This window comes from Lupinus angustifolius, chromosome LG17, assembly GCF_001865875.1.
Source record: "Lupinus angustifolius cultivar Tanjil chromosome LG17, LupAngTanjil_v1.0, whole genome shotgun sequence".
Taxonomy (NCBI): domain Eukaryota; kingdom Viridiplantae; phylum Streptophyta; class Magnoliopsida; order Fabales; family Fabaceae; genus Lupinus; species Lupinus angustifolius.
Window position 1 is genome coordinate 7,455,657 of NC_032025.1, and position 9,496 is coordinate 7,465,152.

The window sequence follows — 9,496 nt, forward strand, 5'->3', positions numbered from 1 at the left end:
CCCTAGCATGAAAGTGTGGGTTATACTTTATGACTTGTTTAAGGCCGCACGAGCCATTTCACAAAATAAACATTATTTTTCGACAATTTTTATAAATTAAATATGCTAAGTGTTGGTCCAAACTGGCTCACACAATTATTGTTGAAATTAAAAATGACCCACACTAAAGTGTTGGATACGCCTGACTCGGCTAGACCACGCCCAACGCCACACTTGGCACACTAGGCGTAGGCGCCTAAGTCAGAAATCTTGGCCATGCTAGATTGACCCATCACCTGCCTCAAAATTTGATGCACCCAACTCCTTGCCTCGATCAGATGCACTTGATGCGCATAGGCTTGTGTCTCGGTCAGGCTTGGTGTCTGATGCACTTGGCCCCATGCCACAGTCAGAATTTGCAAGTCCTTAGCCTGTCTCATGCGCATGGCCTGGTCCATCCTTAGTTAGTCAGAACCATGGACCATGATGCAATTAAGCATCTTGGCACCCCCTTGGGCTAACTTTGGCTCACCATCATGGATCAACTCTATGAGTTGTCCAAGGGCATTTTGTGCCCTTTTTGTATGTGCCCTTGTCATTTGGCCACCCATGCCTTCAAGGCCATCATAGTCAAGTTTGGTCTCCTTGGGTATTGTATCATCCCATTCTTCTGAAAAGATTTCAACCTCGAAATTGGTTCTCCATCACCTAAACCAAAAGGAAACATATCCAGTACATTGATTGTATCACATTTAGGAGTATACTTACATTGAATCTCATGTTTGTAAGCATGTGCATCATGTTCCTTAGTGAACAAAATTTGGTTAACCATGCCATCCATTATCCCTACTGCAATACAAGTAAGCACGGTTTTGGTCTCCCAATGGTCATCAACCCTTTTAACCACTCAAATGTCCTGAAAAGGTTTAGAGATAAAATTTGGCAAAACAATGTTAGTTGCGAAACAAAATAGTGGTGGTGATGGTTGTTTTGCAAGAACAACTCTCCTTTCTTCCACCTTTTTCATCACAAAAAGTGGTTTCCCCCCCCCCCCCTCTCCTTTTGTATTTGTTTTTGTTTCACTTTCTTTTGTTTTTCCCCCTTTTTCTTTTCTCTCCATCTCTATTTTTTTCATGTTCCTCTTATCCTCAATGACTTGTTCAGGAGTCAATGGTGAAAGAATCACCCTCCTTTTTTGTGCATTAATGTGTACTTGTTGGTACAACCATCATGTTTAGCTCTTTTTTCTTATTTCCATGGACGACCTAGCAATAAGTGACTAACCTCTATATCCACAATATCGCATAGTACTGAATCCTCATAGTTCCCAATAGAGAAAGGAACTTTAGCCTACTTGTTCACTAGCATTTCTCCCACCTCACTAAACCATTATAACTAGTATGGAGTGGGATGTACTTTAGTTTCAAGATTAAGTTTTGATACTAATCTTGTACTAACCACATTTGTACCACTTCCACTATCAATGATCAAACAACAAACCTTACCACCAACTAAACACCTTGTATGAAAGTTGTTCCCTCTTTGGTCCACTTCATGGTCCTTGATTCAGCTTCCCAAGATCCTCCTCACCATTATTATGTCTCCATTAGGAACAATGGCATCATCCTCTTCATCACTTGAAGCCTCAGATTGAGACTCCACCTCTTCATTAATCATGATCATTGTCTTCCTTGTAGGACATTGAGAAACAATATATCCAAGGTCTACACACTTGAAGAATTTTACATCTCTACCCTTTTGATTAGCAAACATAGGTTGTTTACCTTGACTTTTAGTCACAACTTCCTCGACATTAAGTGTAACATCCTTTGTTGGTCCCTCCTTCTTGAATTTGTTCAACCACTTTGATGATTGATATTTTGAACTAGACCCCAAGGGAAATTTAGACTTTTTCCTCCTCAATTGCTCCTCTATTTTGATGGCTTGTTGAACCAAGTCATCCAATTCAACATAGTGTTGTAACTCGACAATATCTTGAATATCTTGGTTTAACCCATGTAAGAACCTAGCCATAGTGGCTTCTCAGTCCTCTTGGAAATTAGACCTTAGCAAAGCTAATTCCATTTTCATGAAATACTCATCAACACTCTTAGACCCTTGTGTGAGTCTTTGAAGCTTGTTATGAATATCTCTTTGGTATGAGTTAGGAACAAGCCTTTTCCTCATAATCAACTTCATTACATCCCATGTATCTATTGGTTCAGCACCAATCCCCCTCCTCTCCTTTTGAAGTTAATCCCACCAAATCAAGGCATACTCCTTGAATTCTAGTGTAGCCACCTTAACCTTCTTCTCCTCATTGTAAGAATTGCAATCAAACACTTGTTCAATTTTCAACTCCCACTTAAAGTAAGCATTCAGATCATTCTTCCCAATAAAGACTTTCACCTTTATTTTGATCCCTCCAACTTATCATCCTTCTTTATCCTTCCCCTCAGTGCCTCCCTCCTTTGTCTCCCCTACCTCCTTCATCATCAGAATCACTTGACTGCCTATGTGCATGGTAATCAAGCCTCCTATCGTACTCCAATCCCATTTGCTCCATTTGTCTTTGGAGAGTATGAAATTGTGTTGTCAACATAGCATGTAGGGTTGTTGTCCTAGAGGACAATGGAGAACTATCACATTCATGATTGGAATGGTTGGAATGGTTTTACATTTTTCACCCACTCGCGTGTATCACTCACTTTTTGTTTATGGAAAATGTAAAATTTTGTGTATCACTCAACACTCTATCCTCCACGGCCTTCTTAAGTAAACCAAGTATGGAACCAAGAAAATTGTGAAAGAAAATCACCCTAACTTTTCAAGATGCAAAATGTTGTTACTTGAGTTATACCCAAAAAGAAAGAAACTTGATACTTTGTTGAATATTTTGGAACTTTGGACACATTTTGACACTTTTGATTTTTTGGGACTATTTGACACTTTTTGATTTTGTTGGACGTTGACACTTTTTGATTTTGTTGGATGTTGACACTTTTTGATTTTTCTTTTTGGACTTGACATTTTTGGCCAAAAAGAAACATAAGCACCAAGAAAGATAACTTGCGTACATGCATCATGGTCATACAACTTATTAAAACAGAATTGAAGTAATGTCATTTTATATCTAGGATCCAAAACTGTAGGAGCTCCCATAATATCATGAATCACACTCCAATACCTTTTAAATTTAGACATCATCTTATCTGCCATCCTTTTAATGAATTCATTCGAGGAATTCATCCGTTGAATTATTGCTAACTTAATTTGAAAAATCTTGGGAAAATATATGTTGGCAGTTGAATATTTAGTACCAGAAATCATCTCAGTTATGGAATTAAACAATTTTAGTCGCTCACAAACATCCTCTTTAAATTTCCATTATGAATTACTTGGCAAACATGTTATTGAGTGTCACACTATCTTAACCGATTAATACATCCTTATATAATATGGTATTCTCAAGCATTTTGAATATTGAATTCCATCTAGTTGGATAATCTAAAATTAGATTTCTAGTGTAAGGAGCTCGCAATTGTTTAAGAGACTCCTCAAACATTTTGTTCCTTTTTGGCGTAGCACTCCAATATGCTACACCATCTCGAATCTTTTCTATCCTATCTTTCATTACTTCTAACCCATCTTTAACTATTAAATTTAGGATATATGCACAACAACACATATGAAGTAAAGACCCATCCCTCAAAAAATTTCCCAATTACAACTTATCCTTGATTTTTGGAATCATAGCATCATTTGTACTACAATTATCTAGAGTAATAGTCGATATTTTCGTGTCAATGTTCCAATGTATAAAACATTCAACCAACGCATGAGAAAGTATATCACTAGTGTGTGGGGAAGGAACATAAATGAACCTAAAATAACAATTCTCACATTCAATGGCAAAGTCCAAGAGCAATCAATATGCAATATAGTATTTGCAATATAACACAATATTGAGTTATAAAATATAATTACCTCAATACTTGACTTTGTAAAGTCCAAGAGAAATCAATATAGTGAGTTGTGACCGCTATATGCACCCTCTTTTGATTGCTTGAAGTCCACTTATCTAAGGTAATAGTCACTCTTCCTTCATGACTATCTAGCATCTTCATTGCACATTCTCTCTCAAAATCTTACACTTTGGATATCTCCTTTTTGATAGTGTTTAGAGAAGGAACTTCAAACAATGGTTGGAGGGAAGTCGAGTACCTCCTAAAACCAATATGATCCACTATTGATAGTGGATAATCATGCATAATAGTTGCATCGCAAACTCCCTTTTTGTATATTTCGTATCATAAGTTTCAACTCCTAACTTTTGCTTACCTTGTGAGGCTTTAGGCATTAGAAATGATTGCCTTTTGTCATGACCTCTCATCATAATTTTTTTTTGAAAACACAACTCCAAATGGTTGTGCAAGTATTTTATTCCATTCCTTCAACTTCTACCGAGTTGTTTCTTACAATATTTGCATTCAGACTTGTCAACTCCATTTACTTTAATCTTTTGAAAATGCTTCCACACCACACTTCTACGATTCTTTGGTGGTGGTTATGTTGTTTATTATGTATTATTATCTTGTCCAACATGAGATTGAGAAGACTCACGTGTATAATTAGAAGTACTTTCCACATTTACTTGATGTGAACTTTCTTGTGAAACTTGTTGGGTACTAGCAGCATTCATATCTATTGTATTCATTAGATCCATTCTACCTAACAAATGAAACACAACACAATATCAACATTACTATTGTAGTTGATATAATGTATTTAAGAAACACAACACAATGGAAAACAACTTAAATTAAGCTTAAAAGTGCAACTGTTGCAAATGTTTGTAGGGAGAGATGTGTTAATGATATCATACCAACAAATGCCTTGATCTATTAGTTTTGATGTTGTGGGGTTATCATGGTCTTAAGCAAATATGCTAGAAACTAGTATTTAAATGTTTTCTTGCATATGTTTTTTGCTTCATAACTTTATGGAATGTTATTATGAATGTTATTTTGCAAGCATACATGGTGCTAGTATACCACTGAAATTCCAGTATGAATTCTAGAAGATAACTTAACTACATGGGAGCTTTAAAAGTATACTATTGGTTATCTGATTAGCCCTTTGATTTTTCCATAGAATTCAGATTATACTTAGTTTATTATTGTATGTGGATAGATCTAATATTGACTTCAAGTCAATGATTTAGTATGATGAAGGCAGAGTGACAATATCACAATAGAGGATTTGAAGAGTTTAAAATATAATTATCGAAAGCATACCGACAACTTGAAAACATGTAAGTTAAACAAAAATTCATTTTAATGTAAAGGTACACAACATGATCAACAAATAAATCTTAACCATACATGAAAATTCATAAAGTTATATAATTTACCTTCCATCAATAGAAATCAATTGATATATGAGAATAAAGACTAATTATGCATGGTAGATTCAATATTGCATCTTGAAATAGGAATATATCTTTTGTTTATTGTCTTATAAACCTTTTTAGTGACCAACAATGAAGATGAAGATGAAGACGACTATTCCTTTGCCTTGGAGAAGAGGAAGACGGAAATGAATGAATTAGGTTTCTATTGGAAGTTAGAAGATGGTTCTTTGTTGGAACTTAGAAGATGCTTATTCCTCACTTCCTCTAGTTTCTAATTTTGCCTTTGACAAAACTATGGTTATAAGAAGATGTATTGAATCATTAGTTTGTTCAATTTTTTTAATTGGGACGAGTTTAGGCGGTTTGTGAAACATGGTGGATTCCATGATTAATGTTCAAAGTGAACAAAGAAGAGAAAAAATCTTGAATATGGAGATATGAATTTTGTATATGTATTGAGAGTGGAACCTTATGAATATGATTCTCACAAGATAATTTTTCTGTATGCCAAATAAAAAAGAATACAAGATTATATGGTAAGCTAGAAAAGGAAAGGGATAACTAATAAAATTGTTTTAACTGTATAAATTGTTTTTCCCACCAATCTTCATTTCTTCATCTTTTTTGTTTTCTAGGTTGGGTTTACTATTTGGGCCAATAGCTTTCGTACCCAATAGTCCCCCACAAGCTTGCAAGTAATAGTTGAGAAAGCCAAGCTTGGAATGTTGCAGAGAAAAGGACTTGAAGATAGAGGTTTTGTAATCATGTCATCTAGTTAATAGGAAGAAGAGATGGGTAAGATATGGAGAGTGTCATTTTGAACTCTTTCCCTCACTATGTGACAATCAATCTCGAGATGTTTGGTGCCTTCATAGAAGACAAGATTGGCTGCAATGTGAAGAGCTGAGTTGTTATCACAATAGAGGCTAATTGGAGTAGTGTGAGGAATGTTAAGATCCTGGAAAAGGTAGAGTAGCCACTATGCTTCACATGAGGCCATACCAAGTGCTCAATATTCAGCTTTAGCTGAAGATTTAGGGACATTGGTTTGATTTTTAATTTTCCAAGAAACCAAAGAAGAGCCAAGGAAGAAACACCATTCAATGACAAATTTTCTGGTATCTAAGCAGGCTGCCCAATCTGAGTCTAAACAACCCTTTAAGGTTGTTGTGTTTTGACAAGGAAATAATAGGCCAAGAGTAGGTGAGGATTTGAGATATTTGAGGACTCTATTTGCTGCCTGATTATGTTGATCAGTAGGACAATAATTGAATTGACTAAGATGACTAACTACATAACTGATATCAGGTCTGGAATTATTTAGATATAGCAGTTTTCCAAGCAATCTTCTATAGGGAGCAGGATCAGGCAATGGAGATCTAGATGTAGAGTGAAGTCTCGTGTTGAAATCCATTGGTATTGAGTATGGTTTTGCAGCCAACATTCTTGTTTCAAATAGAAGATCTAACACATATTTGCATTGATATAAAGCAATCCCTTTAGAGTATCTGGCAATTTTAAGACCAAGAAAGAATTTCAAGTTTCCTATGTCCTTGATACTAAATTCAGTATTAAGAAGTTGCTTGGTTGATTGAATTTTAGATAGATCATTACCAATTAAAACTAAATTATCAACATATATCAGAATTGTAGTAAAGCTAGGTGTAATAGATTTAATAGGTAAAGAATGATCTCAGTTAGACTTATGGAAGCCATGAGTGATAAGGACCTTGGTTAGTTTCTCATGCTAATGTCTTCTGTCTTGATTAAGCCCATAAATGGATTTGTGGAGTTTACAAACTAAGGAAGGATCAGTAATATGGAGACCAGATGGAGTTTTCATGTAAACATCCTCATTAAGGTAACCATGAAGGAAGGCTATGTTCATATCAAGTTGGTGCTGAAACTAGTTATGGATGGAAGCTAAAGATAAAAGGACTCTAATGGTTGTCATTGTAACCATATGGGTAAAAGTATCAAGGTAATCCACTCCTTCTGTTTGTGTGAACCCCTTTGCAACTAGTCTTACTTTAAACCTTTCTATGGATCCATTTGGTTTATGTTTAAGATTAAAAATCCATTTGCAGCCAATGGCTCTTTTGTTGCTAGGTCACTTTGTCATGGTCCAAGTGTTGCTGTTTTGAAGGGCAAAAAGTTCAGAGTTAATAGAATTTTGCCAAGATTCATGCAAGATGGATTCCTGATAAGTGCTAGGTGTAGGGGTGGATGAAATGGCCAGAGAGTAATGTCTGTGAGTTTGAGATAAAGAATCATAGTTGAGGAATTGTTCTTAGGGGTATTTGATGTTGGAAGAGGATGTTGGCAGGGAAGTTGTTGCTAAAGTGCAATGGTAGTCTTGAAGATATGAATGTGGCTTAGATATCCTAGTGGAGTGCCTGATGGGAGGATTAGAATCATCCCTAGTGGAGCTGGAAGAAATAATGGTAATATTGTGAGATGTTTCACTAGGATTGCGAGGAACAAAGGACTGTTGATTGTCAATCAGATCAGCAGTGTAAGTGAACATGGAATCAAAGCAATCAGTGGGTAGAACAAAATGATTTAGAGGGGATTTAGGTGGTTCTTCTTGACTATTGTGGAAATGATAAATGTGTTAAAAGAAGACCACATTTCTTGAAAGGAAAATTTGTCTGTTAAGATAATCTAGGACAAGATAACCTTTAGTTCCTTGCTTATAGCCGAAGAAAAAACATCTTCTTGACTTAGAATCAAGTTTATGTCTTTTAGTAGTTAGTGTAGAAACATAGCATAGGTTGCCAAAAGTTTTTAAATGGGTTAGATTAGGTAGAGTCTTATGCAGAGCCTCAAAGGGATACTTATTGGAAAGTTATCTAGTGGGCTATCTAATCATAAGATAGATTGAATGAGATATGGCATAGTTCCTGAAGCATATAGGTAGTTTGGATTAAAAAATAAGGGATCTAGCAATAGCTAATATGTGTTGGTGTTTTCTTTTAGCAATTCTATTTTGCTGAGGGGATTCCACACAAGAGGTTTGGTTGTGTATCCCATGTTGGGCATAGAAGTTAGTAAGGAAAAACTCCTTTCCATTATCACTTCTAATGGATTTGAGTTTAGAATCAAACTAAGTGTTCACATAAGACACAAATGTTTTTATGTGTTGATTTACTTCAATTTTGGTTCTTATAAAGAGAAGCCAAATGTAACTTGTGTGGTCATCTATAATTGTAAGAAAGTATCTATGGCCATGTGTGGATGGCACATAAAAGGGACCCCATATGTCCATATGAACAAGATCAAAAGGCTTAGCTGATTTAGAAACACTATCAGGATATGGTAACCTCTTTTGTTTGGCCAAATGGCAAGTTTCACATGGATCCATAGTCTTATTACATTGAATAAAATGAAAGATATATTGCATAACAAGCATTTTAGAATGTGACAAATGACCTAATCTACAATGCCATAGATTGTTATCACTATAACTAGAGAAAGTATTAGTAGTGTGTAAGCTAGGAATGTCCCGAGTTTGTTGCACCATTCCATATAGTCCCTCCTTCAGGCTAGCTACACCAATCATCCTCAAGGATATGAGGTCATGTATGTGATAGTATGTATTGGAAAAAATCAATTTGCGTGGCAGACAATTAGTGAGCTTTGAGACAGAAATCAAATTTTATTTGAATGAGGGTAGATATAGGACATCATATAAGTAAAGATGAGTTGAGAGCAGTACTATACCAAAGTAGTGAACAATTAAATTCTCTCCATTGGGAAATGTGATTGAAAAGGTTTGATTTGTTTAAAAGATTGGAATCTTGTAAGGAGTAACACACATGATTTGTGGCTCTTGTATCAAGAATCCAATAATTAGATTTCCAAGTGGTTGATTGAATGTTAGTGGTACCTAAGGTTCTTGTGACAATTTGATTAGCATTATGATGTTGAGGATTGTTGGAGCGTTCCAGCGAAGAGACAAGGTCTTTGTGTTGTTCATGAGTGAGTCCTAAGAGAGCCCCCTCACTTGGTTCCTTTGATGATGAGTCAGAAGCGTTATTGATACATTGTTCATCCTCCACTGGATCTTGGATCATGCAGTTGTTAATGTTACCTGAATTAGAG

General features: G+C 35.7%; 1 long non-coding RNA gene across 1 annotated transcript in view; it reads left to right on the forward strand.

The window, feature by feature from the left end:
• LOC109331100 overlaps positions 4,882-9,496 on the forward strand; it is a 6,785-nt gene continuing 2,170 nt past the window's right edge. Inside the window, exons 1-2 of the long non-coding RNA XR_002105743.1 lie at positions 4,882-5,000; positions 9,258-9,270. This is a non-coding gene — a long non-coding RNA (uncharacterized LOC109331100). The remainder of the gene's footprint in view (positions 5,001-9,257; positions 9,271-9,496) is intronic.